Source organism: Chiloscyllium plagiosum, unplaced genomic scaffold (genome assembly GCF_037043375.1).
Source record: "Chiloscyllium plagiosum isolate Xiang-an unplaced genomic scaffold, Cpla_swu_hap1 HiC_scaffold_49, whole genome shotgun sequence".
In the NCBI taxonomy this organism is placed as follows: Eukaryota; Metazoa; Chordata; class Chondrichthyes; order Orectolobiformes; family Hemiscylliidae; genus Chiloscyllium; species Chiloscyllium plagiosum.
The window spans coordinates 19,043,357-19,060,713 of NW_028270187.1; the positions used below are offsets into that span (position 1 = coordinate 19,043,357).

Here is a 17,357-nt window from a genome sequence, read left to right on the forward strand (position 1 = left end):
GGCCAGTTTGATAGTGACGCTGTGTGCCGGCGGGTCCGGCTGATAATGACGCAGAAAATGTGAGTGTCTCAGTGTGAAAGTGACGCATTACGTGTGAGAGGGTCAGGGTAATAATGACAGAGAAAGTGTGAGGGGGTCAGGTTGATAGTGATGCTGTAATTGTGAGCTTGGTCAGCGTGATAGTGAGGGGCTCAGGCTGAAAGCGACACAGCAATTGTGATGGGGTCAGGGAAGTAGTGACGCAAAACGTGTGAGCGGGTCAGGCTAATAGTGATGCAGTACGTGTGAGGTGAGAGTGTTGGTGTGCTAGTGACGCAGTAAGTGTGAGACGCTCAGGATGATAATGACGCAATAAGTGTGAGGTTTCAGGTAGACACCCATGCGGTTAGTGTGACGTGTTCAGGGTGACAGTGACGCAGACACTTTGAGGGTGTCAGATTGAGAGTGACACAGGAAATGTGAGGGGACAGGTTGATAGTGACACAGTAAGTGTAAGGGGTCAGGCTGATAATGATATACTAATTGTGATGGAGTCAGGATAATAGTGGTGCAGTGAGTATGCGTTGTCAGGGTGATAGTGACACACACGGTGTGAGTGGGATAGAGTTATAGTGATGCAGCAAGTATGAGGAGGTCAGAGTGATAGTGTGCAGGGTCTGGCTGAAGGTGACGCAAGACGAGTGAAAGGTTCAGGATGATCTGGACGCACAAAGTTTGGAGGTCAAGGTGATAATGATCCTGTAATTATGAGTGGGTCAGTCTGATATTGACACAGTACATTTGAAGGGATCAGGCGGGTAGTGATGCAGTAAGCGTGAGGGGGTTAGGCTGATATTGATGCACGAAGTGAGAGAGTGTCAAGGTGTGAGCAGGTTAGAGAGACAGTGACGCCGTTAGTGAGTGGGGTTTGGCTGATAAGGATGCAGTAGGTGCGCATGTGTCAGGGAGTGAGTGATGCAGGAAGTATGAGGGTGCGAGAGGGATAGTGATGCATTAAGTATGAGGGGATCAGAGTGGTTGTGACGCAATCATTCTGAGGGGATCAGAGAGATACCAACGCAGTAAGCATGAGGGGGTCAGTTTGTTAGTGACGCTGTCAGTGTGAGTGCCTCAGCCTAATAATGATGAAATAAATTTGAGAGAGTAATGCTGATTGTCAAGTGATAAGTGTGAGTGAGTCAGGCTGGTAGTGACGCTGTAAGTGTGAATGTTGAAGCTCATAGTGAAGCAGTAGGTGTGAGGTGGTCAGTGTGATTGTGGCGCAGTAAATGTGAGAGGGTCAAGGAGATAGTGACATAGTAAGTTTGAGGAGGCAGTATTGTAGTGACACGGTAAGTGTGAGGCGTCAGTCTGATACTTACGTAATAAGTGTGATGGAGTCAGGCTGATAGTGACACAGTAAGTGTAAGGAGTCAGGGTGATAGTAACATAGGAAGTGTAAGGGCGTGACTGATTGTGACAAAGTAAGTGTTTGGCAGTCAGGCTGATAGTGGCGCAGTCAAAATGAGGGTCTCGAAGTAAAAGTGGCGCAGTAAATGTGAGGGCGCCAGATGGATAGTGATGCAGTAAGTTTGAAGGGTTCACGCTGATATTAAGGCAGTAAGTGTGAGGGGTCAGGTCTATAGTGATGCAGTAAGTGTCGGCGGGTCAGGCTGATAGTGATGCATTCAAAGACCAAATATCCAAGGCTCACTGTAGTGCTGAACAGCGAGACTTCTCAAGGCGAAGACAAAAATCAATACTTCTCATCCTGGTCATAAATCACAATGCTTCATTTTAAAATTGTTCTCTCCTGCTTCTAGATTCACCAATGAGGGAACAAAATTTAATTGCACCACCTGTTTATCTCTTCAAATATTTTGCAACTCTCAATGAGATTACCTCTCTTGTTTTGAAACTGTTAAAAAAAGCCGGATTTGCCCAATTTCAATTCAGAGGACTAACGTTCATCCATGATATCAAGGCTAATCACCATTCGTGGTATTCCTTATATGGCATTAGTATCTTTCCTAAATTGAGGATTATAATTCCTCATACTGTAGTCCAAGTGCGGTCGAACTGAGCCACCATACATTGGAAATAATGCTTCGTTCTCGTGCCCTGAAATTCTTCTGCAGCTTTCACAACAGACTTCTACAACTGCTACTAGACTTCAATGACTTATTGGAAACTTCTCCAAGATGCATTTCTAAAAATCTGTACATCAGACTTTCTACTTCAAACCTTCGACAAATAATCTCCACATATTTCCCTCCTGACAAGTATGATAAAGTCAAATCGTTGCTAATTATTAAATCATGAGGGACATAGATAGGTTGACTCGTCAAGGTGTTTTCCGGCAGGTGAGGAAGTCAACATTTAGAAAACATCGGTTTAAAATTAGTGGGTAAGGATTTAAAAGGGACGTCTGGGGCAACTTTTTCAGACGTGTCCAGAATGAGCTGCCAGAGAAATTGGTGGAGACTGGTACAACTGTAACATTGAATGGCATCTGGATGGATATATGAGGAACAAGGTTTAGAGGGAAGTGGGCCAAATGTTGGCAAATGGGACCTATTAATTTAGGGTAACTGTCCACCATGGTCATGTTGGAAAGAAGGGCCACTTTCCGTGTTGTATTGTTCAACGACTTGATGACTCTAGAACAACCGCAAAAACTTTGCAAATAATTCCATCAAGACGATTTCAAGTTCCAAATCTTCGATTAATCTTCCTCTCTAATGCTCACAAGTTCATTACCTGATGTCAGAACTTACGGATTAGTTGCTGGATCCATTCCTGTAAATTGGTTCTGCATTCTTTCTAATTCCGATTTTCTTTACGAATGTAGCTAGTTTTTCGGGACTTAGCATCAATTTTTATAATACCATATTTCGATGAATATTAAAACACAACAGCATATCTAATTTGGCACCAGATGATGAGCAATTGAGTCAAAATCGATCGGACGCAGTGAGACAATGATCCTCTCTTCGTGTGGTGTACATCCGTGACTCTATGATTCGACGAAGAATCATTCCCACAACTTCAGCTGTGTCAGAATCTAGTTTGCGGTGAAAGCCTGTCAATCTGCTAAGGTAACGTTCGTCGGGGTCTCTGCAAAGGAGTTGGCGAAATCTTTGGGTCTTGACAATTTGTTTTTCCAACAAATGAATTCAGTTGTTTTACTCTGAAAATTGTCAATCTTGTCGCAGATGTGATGGCCGAGAGGTTAAGGCGTTGGATTTGAAATCCAATGGGGTCTCCCTGCACAGGTTTGAATCCTGTTCACAGCGTAGAATCTTTTAAAAGTCATTAATTCCTTTGCAGGATTTGGATTTCGTGGAGCTTGAGCTTCGCATTCAATCGAAAGTAAATTTTCAACTGTGAAGAAACCGAAGTAATTTCAAGACTGACCCAGTCATCTAATTGAATAAATTTTATGTCGAGACACAAAAAGCCACCAACTTCCAACACGAATCAGTTTCAACACATTTGTCGAACTATCGTGAAATTTGGATGTTAGGGGGGTGGTCTTCAGCAAAACAAGAAGCAATGCAATACATTTACCTGCAGGTGATGATTTTTTTTAGGATCAGTTGAAAGTCAAGCTGAGAAAGTTCAACCTAATTTCCAGCTGACTCTCAAGGCCAATAATCTATTATATCAGCAGTCAATGAATTAGAAAAAAGCAACTCCATGTGTGGAAAGGAACTCGACTCATCCAGGTTCATGGCTTGCGATGTGAAAAGGCAAGGCGATATCAGTGGAGTAGAATTTTCTGGAAATATTAGAAATGGAATGTTAACGGTCTTCTGCTGTCCACATTCGTAAGAAACTGTGCATTAAGAACTGAAATTGAAAACTAACGATGAAAATCTGCTTGTAGTGTAGCATTGTTCAGAACAATAGGTTGTTGTTGAGGCTAAAATTGACCAAAATAATCGATGGGGAACTTATCCACGGCCTTCGTTGGAGCAGTTGGTGTGGAGAGCTCAGCTTGAAGAACCAAATGCCAATTATTCATCCTGGCTGTCTGAATTGCTTAGTTAAACATATTCCCAGTTTAATGAAAAAACCTTTGCTATCAGAGTTAGATGTTTTCATGTCAGCATGTTCTGATATGAGAAGACACTCCATGGAGTAGATGTGACTTCAGTTTTGACTCTAACGTCAGAAATGTTGACACATTTCTGCACCAAAACAGCACTACCATTGGTATCAAATCAAACTGAACAAAGGACTAGTCACTTCGACATTTCCTGTCTGCAGACTCTGCCAATGGACCGTTCAGGCCCGATGTAGGAATAGGGCGTGGTGACATCTGTTCGCGAGTGAATTACATCATTCTTGCTCACGATCCACAAAACGTAATTCATGTTTAACTTCCTAGCCATCAGCATGATAAGTGGTACATAATGCACAGGTTTGCTTCTCGAAAGAAAGACCGAAATCTTATTCAATGCAGACGCAAATTCAAGTTGTCCCTGGTCGACCAGAAGACAGATGTCGCGAAACAAAGTGAATACAGAAAACAATCAATGTTTTCTGGGAGTCAAAAAGATGTACTGGAAGAACGGAAACATATATTTGGAACTAAAGTCACATACCACTTCCACAGGCTAAATGTTCTTGAACCGTTATGTTAATTTGACCTTCATGTCTACCATTGCTGCAAAAATTATCTTAACAACTCAGAACTTTGTGTTCTTTGATATTCTCTCCTTCATGTTTCTCTTGATTTTGAAACTAAAACCGAGCAATAGTAATGCACCCTATTTCACTTGCAAAGATCAGATGAAGATCAATTTATAAGAGAACAGAAATAAAGCTACGTCTGTCTTTCGAGAGAAAACAGTTACCATTTCGACTCGAAAAAGTCTTCTTCAGAAGTCTGCGCAATGAACTCGAAATAGTAGACCGAAAATGAAAAAAAAGAAGCCAAAATGCCGCGAATACACCACCCGCAAGTGCCTCAAGTCCTACTCGAATATGCCGGATTACTCCCATCAACATCAGTGGAGAACGGAACAAAGCTCATTCTGCAGTTGTCAACCTATTATGACGTAGTTTGTAAAGTCAGAAATATGATGAGGTAAAAAGCGGGATGAAAGCGGGATATAGGAACTCTGAAAGAAGCAAGTGCGTGCTTTGCTTTGAAGAAGGTTGGCAGTGATGAAAATGGAAATTAACTACAGTAAGGGGGCTTAATTAATACTCAGCATCGTTGCAACACACAGGGACACAATTTTTTTTGCTCGGTTTCTGTTCTGCCATTTTATAATCACGACTGCTGTCGGGTTTGGATTCCATTCCAGGCTTAGGTGACAGCCTGATGGAAGTTTGCGCATTCGTCCAATTTCTTTGTGGTTGCTCTGGTTTGCTGCCACATTCTAAACATTTGCAGGTTATTTGGAATCGCCATTGAACGCACACGGTTACAGAGACAGTGATATCTCTGTAATAGGAGTGTCTGGATAGGACGTACTGCAGAGGATTTTTTTGCGCTTAAATAGACAGAGTGGGGTTAGTCTGCTGTTTCCTGGGTGAGCTACATAGACAGAGAGGGGTCAGGGTCTTCTTCCCTGAGGGAGATACGTTGACAGAGTTGGGTTAGTTTCTCTTACCTGTGTCAGTCACGCAGATACAGTAGGGTCAGTCTGCCCTTCCCTGGGCGAATTTCTTTCACAGAGTGGTGACAGTCTGCTCTTCCCTGCCTGAGTGAAATCGAAAGAGCGTGGTCAGTATTCTCTTCCCTCGATAATTTATGTTGACAGTCTGGCTTCCGTCTGCTCTTTCCTGGCGAGTTACATTGGTAGAGTGGGTTTCGTGTTCATTCATTGGGTGAGTGTCAGAGACAGAATGGGATCAGTCTGCTCTTCCCTGAGGGAATTATATTTATAGAGTGGGGTCAGACTGCTCTTCAGAGAATGACTTATATTGACAGTGTGGGATCAGTCTGCTGAGTTACACTGAGAGTGTGGGGTCAGTCTTCCCTTCCCTGGGTGAGTAACACTGAGTGAGTGGCGTCAGTTTGGTCTTCCCTCAGTGAGTTACATTGACAGAGATGCGTCAGGAGTGGCGTCTTTGAGGAGTTGACAAAAGTAACTCGTCCCCTACATCTTTGGGATAAGTAGGGATGGGCAGTGAATCTTATCTCATTGAAAGGCAACTGTGTCCCAGAAATGCATTTCTAATAATTGCATGTACTAATTCGACACTGCAAGCGGTCGGGAATAATTTGAGGAGAGGTGCAGGGTAGAATAATGAAAGTCAAATGCACTGATGCCGAGGAGACATGACACAAGATGTGAGTGTTATGCTGATGGTGCAAGGCTCAGTGTCAGTGCTATTTATTTCTCACTGTTCGCAATGACTCACACATCACTGCTGTCAATTCACAACAATCAGCCTGTTCATCTCGGTTTGAAAATCCCTGCGTGTGTATTAACGTGGTTAATGGGACGCGAGAGGAGATGAGCACATCCTTTTTATTCTGTCAGTTTAAACAGACGAAAATATCTGTTGGATGCCAATGCAAGAGGATACTGTCTTTTTCTGTGCCATTTCAGTGTGGCATGCTCAGCATTGAAATGTCTGTTTTTGCACAAGCAGAGTTTGATTGCCATTCATACTGAGCAACGCCACTACAGAAAACGCGTTTTCGAATTCCTGTGATCAACTGGTTCAGACATTGCACATATGGACGACAAATCTGGCTTTTAACGTGGCGCCGTGGCTTCGCTGGTGAAAGCACCTCCCATCACACTGGTGCCTGCTCATTGTATTGAAAGTCGTTATTTCTCACAAGTATTGTGTTGCTGATCGAGAAACTCAGTGTCCTGTTTGAATTGCTTTATATTCTGATTTCGAGTTCCGGCTTCATTTTCCAGGTTTAAATCCAGTAGTGTATGTTGCTCTTTCTAACTATTTTTTTAACCTGGAGATTCTTCCCGCAGTTCCACAAGCACTTCTGCTTCTCATCCTCTTATTCTCATTCCTTCATTCCCAGTTTTGTGGAAATTAATTGGTGAGGCAGGAGACACTGCAGCATTCCCGGGGAATGTTGGGGTAATGGCACTGACACCACGACATGATCAACCTCATTCTCTGCTGTCACCATTCATTGGTTGTACACCAACAGTAAATACATCCTTGTTCTTCTTCAGCTATCATGTAATTACTTTCTTTTTCTGTTGGATAAGGAACTTTAACTTCGAAAGGGTCTTTAGATTTTGAGGGAGAAATGTCTCCTTGCCTCAGGTCGAAGTGACAGACGCATTATCCAGAAATCTGAGACTACTTCGACCGACTCCAGCCAGGCGTCAGAAAGCCACTCAGCAGTTCGAATCTCAAACTGTCTCTGAATGTCAGGCTTTTCAAGAGCAGTAATGGGAAATGAGGGATATGGACAGCCAGAGAGACTGAGAATGCGGAAAAGGCCCAGGAGGATACAGAGACAAATATAGAAAGAACAAAGACACATATTGAGGCAGACGCTAAAAGAAACAATTCTCCTTACGGCGTGACTGCTAAATAACAGAAAGCAAAGGAAATGTAGCCATTAAAACATAGCCTTCCACCAGCTCAGGAAAATGAAAGAAGCACGACAGCTGATTAAGTCCTTTTAAGATTGTAAATTCGACGTTTGTAAGCTCAAGTGTGATTTTGATAAATATCCTGATTCGACAGGTAAGATTATCATTTTCCCAACAGTATAATCTAGAAATCTATAACTAACCTGTTTCCTGTCCATCTAAAAGAAAAATCTGTTTCTCTCCACAGATGTTGCCAGGTGTAGCGGGTTTCTCTATCAATTCTCGTTTTTAGTTCAGCTTTCCAAAACCTGCATCTTTCTGATTTTTGATAACCTGGCACAAAACCAAGCATTACCAGGTTCGGACCAGTGGTCAGAAATACTGGTACCACGATATACTTGCACAATAAAACGTGCATTCCCTGTCCGAAAACAGAACTAATGCCATGGCAGTTCTAGTTCCAAATCCTAACTGCGACATTACACTGAATGAAGACAGACGATCTTGCACTTATTCTCAATGAAATGGCTTTTCCCTTTCATTTCTGATCAGTTTCACTGCAGATTGTTTTTCTACTCGTCTTCAAGTTTTGCAGAATGGGAAAGCCCATTTGGTCCATGGTGCAGTCTGGTTTAAAGACATTCATCTATTCCATTCCCAGTTTCCAGCTTTGGTCCATAACCTTCTGTGTTCTGATGTTTCCAGTGCAAATGGCAGTGAGGTTCTCGCTTTGATCTTAGATGACACAAGAATGGGATTGAAGTTTGACATAGTCACACTGTGTTATTACCCACGTCGTGTCTCCCACAGAAAGAGACACACAGACACATTCCCCGAGAGTGGCAGAGTTCTCAGGATTTGACCAGCTCCTTGTGCTTCACTTCAGCTGTCCGCTCCAACATGCAAGTTCAACCACCAAAAGGCAGCTTTTAGTTAAACCAAAGACAGTCCTACAGACAATGAGAGACGTTGATCTGAGCTAGAATTTGAAGTGGGCGAAAGAAACTGTAAATTCGAAAACCCAAACCCTTCCGTTCCTGACAGATAACAGGAATGGACTGGCACGCTGCATCCTCGTGATTTTAAATGCGAACTGATAATCCCCTAACTCGACGTCAGGCTTGTTACCAATTCTGTCACTGACCCAAAGACCAGGTTTGGCTGTGATAATTTGTCTATAGGTAATGTATACGTCCACATCAGGGAAACAGCATTCACAAGGTGAAAAATCAGCAAACATAATCAGCGTCACTGTTTAAATTGGAGTTCCCCACTCTGTGAACCATTTCCTTTCACTGTACTTTCATATTTGAAGTTTTTTACATTCCAGAGCCTGAACTAATTCAGCGAGAAACCACTGGTCATTTCGAGCCCGTCATTCGGAATGAGGCGAGTTGAACGATGCCTTTCTTGCTGCCAAAACATCAGCGCAGCTCAAAACGAGCTCGTGTTTGCATCAGTCTTTACTTAACTTGCTGCAGTATATCGGCTGAACAACATCAGATTATCACAGCGTTGCCTTCTTCACATTGAAACCAAGGGTGATAATATGAACCGACTTGGAAACTTGGAGAGAGAAACACTGCTGACGAAGACGATTATGACGTGAAGAGCAGGCACTAGAGTTTGTACAGGTCCCAAAGGCTACTGCAGTATCAATGGACATCCCTGCATACGAGTCTGATTTTGCATTGCCCTGAACAGGCTTTCATTCCCAGTCAGGAGATGCAGATTTAATTCTCTTCTTGTGAATTATCCGAATGAAAACTAAATCCTGGCAGCACCCAGAACACACACACGGATCCTGCCAGAACAATTCAGTGATCGATCAGCATCTGTCTGGAAGGACAATGGCAGCAAAGACAAGCGAAAGCTATCACAGCAATTACCCCTCCAAGGTTCTCGCGTTTCTCAGTTGAAAATATTTCGCTGTTCCTTCAATGTCACTACGTCTAAACCCTTGCCTCATGGCATCATGCCTGTACCCCGCTACTGAGGACATCCAGGGTTATGCGGAGTAACTCAAAATCTCAATCTCTCGAGTAATTAGGGATTGACGGTGCATCCCATCACATTGAGCAATGACTTTCTCCCAGTAATACGTTTCCTAAAGCTGCAGTTTCTAAGGGAACACTTGCAAGCTGTCGGGAATAAGTTGAGAAGTGGAACGGACGAGAGGAAAATGTGAAAGGCAATGATGACTGGGAGGCATGAGACAGCAAGTGAGTGAGGAGCTGGTGTTGAAACGTTCAATTTCAGTGTCAGTACTGACCACTATTCACTCTGACCACACACCACTCCTTAACAATTCACCACAATGAGCCCATTCCTCTCAGTGTGAGTTTACCTTTGCGGATATTAAAACGGTTAAAGGTGCCCAAGAGGATGGATGGATCCGCGTTATCCTGTCAGTTTAAACAGTCTAAGTTATCAGTTTACAACAAAAGCAATAAGAGATTGCCTCTTTCTGTGCATTTTCAGTGGAGAATATCCAGCTTTGAACTTTTCTGCATAACCAGAGGCTGTTTTAAATTTACACCGAGCAACTGTGAAACACACAAAAAATGAGTCCGAGTTCCTGAGTTCGAATAGTCAAGTAGATGCACGCATGGTTTTGAATCGTTGAGCTTGGGCAGTCCCTCAGCCTTAGTTAGTGAAAGTTCGTGTGAAAAAACAGCCGAATATGGGATCAAATCCTGACATCTCAATGTTTATAGGTCTTTCATGAAAAACAGAGTTCCCGACTTCACCTGTGGTTCTGGTCGTGGTGGGAATTCAAATCAATGACTGGATCGAGGTTATAGTTTAAAGACAGCTCCTTCGATACCTCTGCCATGCTGCCACACAAACCCCCGCAACCACGTTTTTCATGATTAGTGTTTCAGCATCGCCTCACTTCAGGCACTTACTCCCACACACTTTCAATGGCGAACTTGGCGTAAGTTTGATAATATTTATGAGGATGTTGCAAGGCATACAGTGTTTGGACTGTAGCGTAAAGCTGAATAGGATGTGAAAAATTTCCCTGGAGCTTGAGGGCTGAGGGATGGGCTTACAGAGGTTTATATCAATATGAAGAAGACGGTAGAGTAAATGGTCAATGACTTTTCTTCCCAAGACAGGCAAGTTCAAAACAAGGGAACAATGTTTTAAGGGGAGAGTGGTAAAGTTTAAAAGGGATCTGAAGGACATTGTTTTTTTTTACACAGAAAGGTTTGCGTGTTTGGAATGATTTGTCAGATTTCGTGGTGGAGTCTGGTATACTCTCAACATTTCAAAGACATATGGATCTGTATACAGACAGGAAAGTTGAAAAAGAATAAACGTGAAAATTTGGCAAATAGAGCGTTTGTTTACGGGCTCAGCCCCTCTGAGATGCTGAAGTGGCGATCACCAGTTTGAATAGGCTCTCATCACTTGGTCAGTGCGTTGGGCTAGTTTTCTGGAAGATGGTTAGATTAGATTCCCTACAGTATGGAAACAGGCCCTGCAGCGCAACTAATCCACACCAACACTCCAAAGAGTAGCCCACCCAGACCCATTTCCCTCGAACTAATGCACCGACCATTATGGGCACATTAGCATGTGCCCTGCACATCTTTGGAGTGTGGGAAGAAACCCACGCAGACGCAGGGAGAATGTGCAAACTACGCACAGGAATCAAACGTGGAACACTGGTACTGTGAGGCAGCAGTGCTAACCACTGAGCCACGGTGCCGCCCTAAAAGGGGATGGAGAACGCAGCCGGCCACCCCGCAATCTCTCGCATGCAAAGCGAGTACTCTCCCATTTGAGATAACTCCCACAGGCTGCTTTGGTTAAAACCAGCAACGAATCACTTTTTCTGGTCTTAGGCTGCCAATGACCATTCTTCTTGAAACATTCCCAACTTCTCAGTGGGAGATTTTGGCGGCGGAATATACCTCACAAATCATGTTGCCTGCGCGGCTCTCCAGCGAAACCAAAAACAGACAACTCATAAACAGAAGCAGAACTGACAAAGAGAACCTATTTTCAGTCACACGGACTCATGAATGCTGTCTGTCAGGCAGAGCGAATCGTTTGGGTCATGAGCTGCTCACACAAATTGCAGCGAGGCAATTCCAAATGGTGCTTTCAACGTACTGGCGCCTTCGTGCACCAATACTTCCAGGAAAGTGCTCAAGTAACATGAATCAGAACTGACTAACAATGAACCATGAAAAGTGTACATTAACAATTAGTCTCGATTAGATGAGGTTAACAATTGGGCTGATGTCTCCACCGGATCGAGAGGACCAATCACCAGCCTCTCTCATCAGGACAGAAATTAAGGAAATTAGGGAAAAGTAACCAAGTTTCATATCGCAATTTCCCTCCTTTTCGCAACAATAACAGAAAACTGCGAGCAGATTCAATGTAGAATCTAATTTCACATAAACAGGAAAATAAATATCCCATTCACTTTCAGAGAAACGGTGAAAAATGCAAATTGTCTGGAATATGAAAGATTGGCGCAGCCTGTTTTTGAGTCGCATATTATGCTGGTGGCCTTTCGAGCTGGAGGGGAACGTGACAACTACAGCACAAGGGGAAAACATGGGCACTGACATGTTGGTTGTTTTCTGCTGTGCCACATCACAGCCGGTTTAGAAGAAATAACTTCATTTTTTCTGTTCAACTTTATCAAAACTCATTCCTGCAAAACGTTGCCAGCTTAGTCCATTAGCACACGTGGCCGCGCAGGGATGCAAACACAAGACTTCTTAAGAAGTGGAATCTGAAATCAGAGTCTCAGGTTGCTCAGCCACGCGAGCACACAGGCCAAAACCGGAAACCTAAGAGCATGTACCTGATGATACCCTGCAGCATACTCACAGCAACTGCACCAGTTCTGCAGAATAAGCGGTGGGAAGGAATTGCTCTATCTGAGCGGTCGTGCTTGTTGTTCTCATCAGCAAATCTGGCTTTGAATTTGCTAGCTGATATCTGCTACCATGCTGAAACGGAATGCAATTCCGATTAGTCGCTGTGTGAAACTTTGTTCATTTTCTCTCCTCAGATAAAGTGATCACTGGAGATGATGAATTCTGCTCCTGCCAGAAACGCCGACTCTCCTGCTGCTCGGATGAACTGAAAAACTGGTTTAGCACTGGAATCCGAGAATGGCAGAACACGTAGCAAGATTATTCGAAACCCAGAGCCAATAAGAGTTCCAACTTTCCTTTTCTTTCTTCATAATAGTGCATTATCCAGCAGAGCCATGAGGAACTGCCACCTGGCTGCAAGCTGAGTTGGAAACCTATGTGGCAATCAAGGACATGCGACTCACTTATTGTCGGTAAATCAAACACTTCTCACTTTGAGGTGTACAAAAATTAGTTTCTATACATATTCAGGGAAGGTCAAAGGCGATCTGAGATGTCAAAGAGGTGGTCACTGTTCATGATTGCTCTTTGTTCGAGTTATGAAAAGGTTTCCCGCTTTAGTCGCATTCACGTTTCTTGTTGATGACTGAATTAGACAGAAGGTGTTTCCCCAGAGCTGCACTTGACTTGCATTCCTCTCCCTCGCTGTCATACTTTCCTGGAACTCTGTGAGAACAAGAAAACAAAATACATACTGCGTCATTCGGCAGCCTGTCTGCGATTTCCTCATTTTCAGTGACAACAAGGCTTAGACTTCAGGCCACACAGTAATATTATTACCAGTATGAGAACAAGAGTCGATAGTTCATCTGTGCCTGTAAATCTTTTCATTCCTGTTGTTGACTGAATGAACTGTATGCGTGTCTGCTGCTTCGAAACTCGAATATGTGAAATGCTCCAAACTATGATTGAGGATTTCTGCTTTTGGTTGACACACGTTGAGAAACGCCAGACAGCGTTCAAATGAAGCTTTCAGAGCACTTTTTCGGATGCATTTGACAGAGATTAACATCATGAATCCAGTGTTCGCTGTGACAGAAGGAAATGAATGCTCTCCTTGTTACTGATCCAGGCCACCTTCGCATGTCAAGCAAATGCGGTACTGTTGTTACAGAAAGGATCAGTGCCCGGTAACTGCGTCCTTAAAGAGGACATGATTGAAAAAATAAAGAATACCATGTTGAAATATCCAAGAAATATTGGCTGAAACGGCGCAGACAATTTTCCCTGCAGCGCCAAGACAGAGGAACATATGTAACGGCACTCTTAAACAGGATGGCCAGCAGTGATATAGACATCACCACATATGAAGGACCACTGCTAATAGAAATTTGAAAATGAAATTCACGCAGCAGGTATTCGGAATTATATTCTTTTCACCGCTACAGTAGTATTGGGCGATTAAATTCAAAACAAGGTTTGCTGATGAGAATGCAATAAAACCCCATCGATCATGATATGAAAGACTGTCGCCCGGAAAGAGGGAACAACAATGTTTCTTCTAAGCTTTGTACTGGGGCACTTTCGCACAAACTGATACTGCTACTCTCCAGAAAAGATCAGGGCCCGCGGCATACACTCTTAGAAATGGTGACCATCAGTGCTGGAAACTCCCTGCATATTCAGAACAAGGAAGAATACATATCGAATAAAAGTGTAGATGGCAATAAATTGGACTTGTATTCCCTTTCATCACGACAGCTAGAATTTGCGGGGATATACAGAGTAAGGTTTACTGACCAGGTCAGAAACCAATTACCTCCACATATCTTGACACACAAGCCTATCTTTCTTTCTGTCCATTTTTTGTTTTGAAGCGCCGATCCTTTCCGGAGGAGATGAAGATGATCACTGCTCCCCCGCAGGATCACAGTGGGGCCAGAGAGCCGATCGAGCTGCTCAGAACAGTTCGTGTTTGCCAGAATCACTGAGACTGAGATTGATGACACGTAGACATGGTGTAACAGCTGCCAACACATGTGGAGGGTTTTGGGACGGATTAGAACCCACTCTGGGTAAAAGACTGGATCCTAAGACTGGGGAGTAAGTGTTCAGGTAGAGGACTGGAGAATGGAGTTAAGAACGATATTAGCCAAGATCGAATGGTGGAGAAGACTAGATATTCTGAAAGCTCGAACCGTCCTCCGATGTCTTCCAATCTCTGGCCATCTGGTATCTAAAGAAATAGAAACAGAGTTATTTGTTCAGTTGGAAGTCCTGGGCAAAGTGAGAGATAGAACAAGCATGATACAATTTTAGAGACTGGGAAAATGTTTGGAGAGGAAGCAATGAAAGTGAAGCTGAATATAAAGTTTGAAGTCAGGACATATTCAATAAGAAGGAAGTTTGTAGAAAAACAGAGGGACATGAAGATGGAAAAAGAAGTGTCACCAGTCCCGAAATCTCATTCGGTTTTCATTTTCAAGATGCGACCGGACCTGCTGAGATTTTCCAGCAATTTCATTTGTTGATTCTGAAACAGAAGATGGGAGTGATCCTGGACCAATCAGCTCTCTCATGTTCTGGGAATATTTGACTTACCCGTTCGATCAGATCACGTCTGTCCCACACTGAAACCTCAGAATCCTTCCCCACCCCCACCCTCGTTACTGGCGCTAAACTGTTCATTACATAAACTTACATGAGCACACAACAAGGACAATTGCAAAATGTACAGGGAGAGCTCCGTTCCGTTCCATCAGCACATTCTGAATCAGTTAATTGTCGTTCAGGGCCCATGAGACATTAAGCCGTCTCTGTCAGACCACTAACAAATGGCCATTCGCGTTCTGTGTCTTTGAACACTTTGGTCGGTGCACGGATGTAGTGGAATCTCATGTTCTAAAATGGACATCATTCATAGCATTTTCAGCTGCACTGATAAACTTGTCTCTGGCGCTTCCAGTAAAGTGCAGACAGTTTTCACTCAGAAACCGACATGTGATCAAAGCAGGAGGACATATGTGTCTATGAAAGCAACAAGAATGCTCCACCAGCGTTGGCTTGTAATTCCGCATGTGGAACGAAGAGCTGGAACTCGATTAAACAGTGAAAACGCCTATTATGGGGCTTGGACGCACGGCTCTCTGATTAAACACCTCACATTGCACCGAACTGAGATATCCAGGGTTGGCACACGATGAATTAGTTTGCTATTTCATTCTGAGCATAATTCACCTGGCACAACAATTTGCAAAGATCCAGCTCATTCCTCCCAATCACAAAGAACATCATTCGCATCTTTCACTTTTGTTATTTCTTCAAAACATTACAATCTATTTCGCACTTGTCCCGGCATTTAAGATTCAACCCGAATATTTTCATATGAAGTGATTTCCATTCACTCTGGCAGCAGTAAATCAGTCGGAAAATTACCTTAGGAAACCCAATCATTCCTGTTTACAGTATTGGGAATTTCCCATCTGCTGACAAGACAGAGTCCTCACAATCAACATTTTCTTTGTTCTTCCGGCCTAAAACGTTTACCACTTCTTATTTTCAAGACAGGAGTTTTGTTTATACCACGTTCCAAGAACAGGAACAACCTTCCAATCTCCTGAATTTTCAATTTAAAATGGAAGTTTTGTTCCTTTCCCACGGGAAGAGCAGTTAATGAGAAAGGAGTTTCCACGACCTGTGTCCCAGGGTTTGGCAGGAAGCCCTGATTGAAGCTGCAGTGGCCGCTTTCAGTTGGCATCGGCGGTTTGGAGAACATGGTGTCGTATTCTCCTGCGTGTAAACGTCTTGCTCCCTGTGGACTCGGGGTGAATCATGGATGAGATTTCGGAACAACACTGCCTTCCAGTCTCTGGTCATCTGCTATCTAAGGAAATAAAAACAGAGTTATTTGTTCAGTTCGAAGTCCTGGGCAATGTGAAAAATGGAACAGTTCTGATACAAAATCGGAGACTGGGAAAATGGTTGGAGAGGAAGTAATAAAAGAGAAGCTGAATATAAAGTTGGAAGTCAGGAGTCATTCAATAAAAAGGAAGAGTGTGCAAACGCAGGTGGAGATGCACATGGAAAAGGAGTGTCACTAGTCCTGAAGTCTTAAATCGATTTATATTTCCAAGATGCTACCAGCATTTTCCAATAATGTCATTTGTTGGTTTAGTAAGAGAAGATGGCAGTGATCCTGTACCAAACAGCTCTCCCGTGCTCTGGGGATATTTGACTTACTGTGTCTATGTCCCACACTGAAACCTCACGATCCTGCCGCACCTCCACCCTCGTTACTGACAATATACTGTTCATTACGTTAAACACAAGAAGAACAATTGCAAAACGTTGAGGGAGAGTTCCCTTCGGTTTCCATCAGAACAATCTGAATCACTACAAATTGGTTCAGGACCCATGTGACATTGATCCGTTTCTGCCAGACCCCAAGCAAGTGGCCATTCGCTTTCCGTGCCTTTGAACACTTTGGGTGGTGCACGGTTGGTTTGGAACCTTACGTTTTGAAACGGACATTATTCATCGTATTTTCGGCTGCACTGATAAAGTTGTCTCTGATGTCTCCAGTAAAATGGAAACAGTGTTCACTCAGAAACCGACGTGTGATCAAAAGCAGGCGGACAGATGTGTCAATGAAAGCAGCAAGAACATTCCCCTGTGAAGGGTTGCAATACTGCACGTGGAACGAAGAGCCGGAATTGTATTAAGCGGTGAAAGCGCCCATTGTGAGGCTTGCACCCACCAATCACAGATTAAGCATCTCACACTGCACCGACTGAGCTAACCAAGCACGGTGCACTGTGGATTAGTTTGCTATTACATTGCGAGCATAATTCATCAGCACTTTGTTAGGATCCAGTTCATTCCTCTTAATCACAATATCATTCACACCTTTCACTTCAGTTATTCCTTCAAAGCATTACAATCTATTCAGCACTTGTCCCGGGATTTAAGGTTCAACCTTAATATCTTCATATTT

The 17,357-nt window shown here is 43.3% G+C and overlaps 1 non-coding gene across 1 annotated transcript; it reads left to right on the forward strand.

Annotated features, from left to right (window-relative positions):
• The first annotated feature begins 3,193 nt into the window (after positions 1-3,193).
• On the forward strand, positions 3,194-3,275 carry trnas-uga (transfer RNA serine (anticodon UGA)). Its single transcript has one exon. It is a non-coding gene; the product is annotated as a tRNA-Ser (tRNA).
• Positions 3,276-17,357: the final 14,082 nt, after the last annotated feature.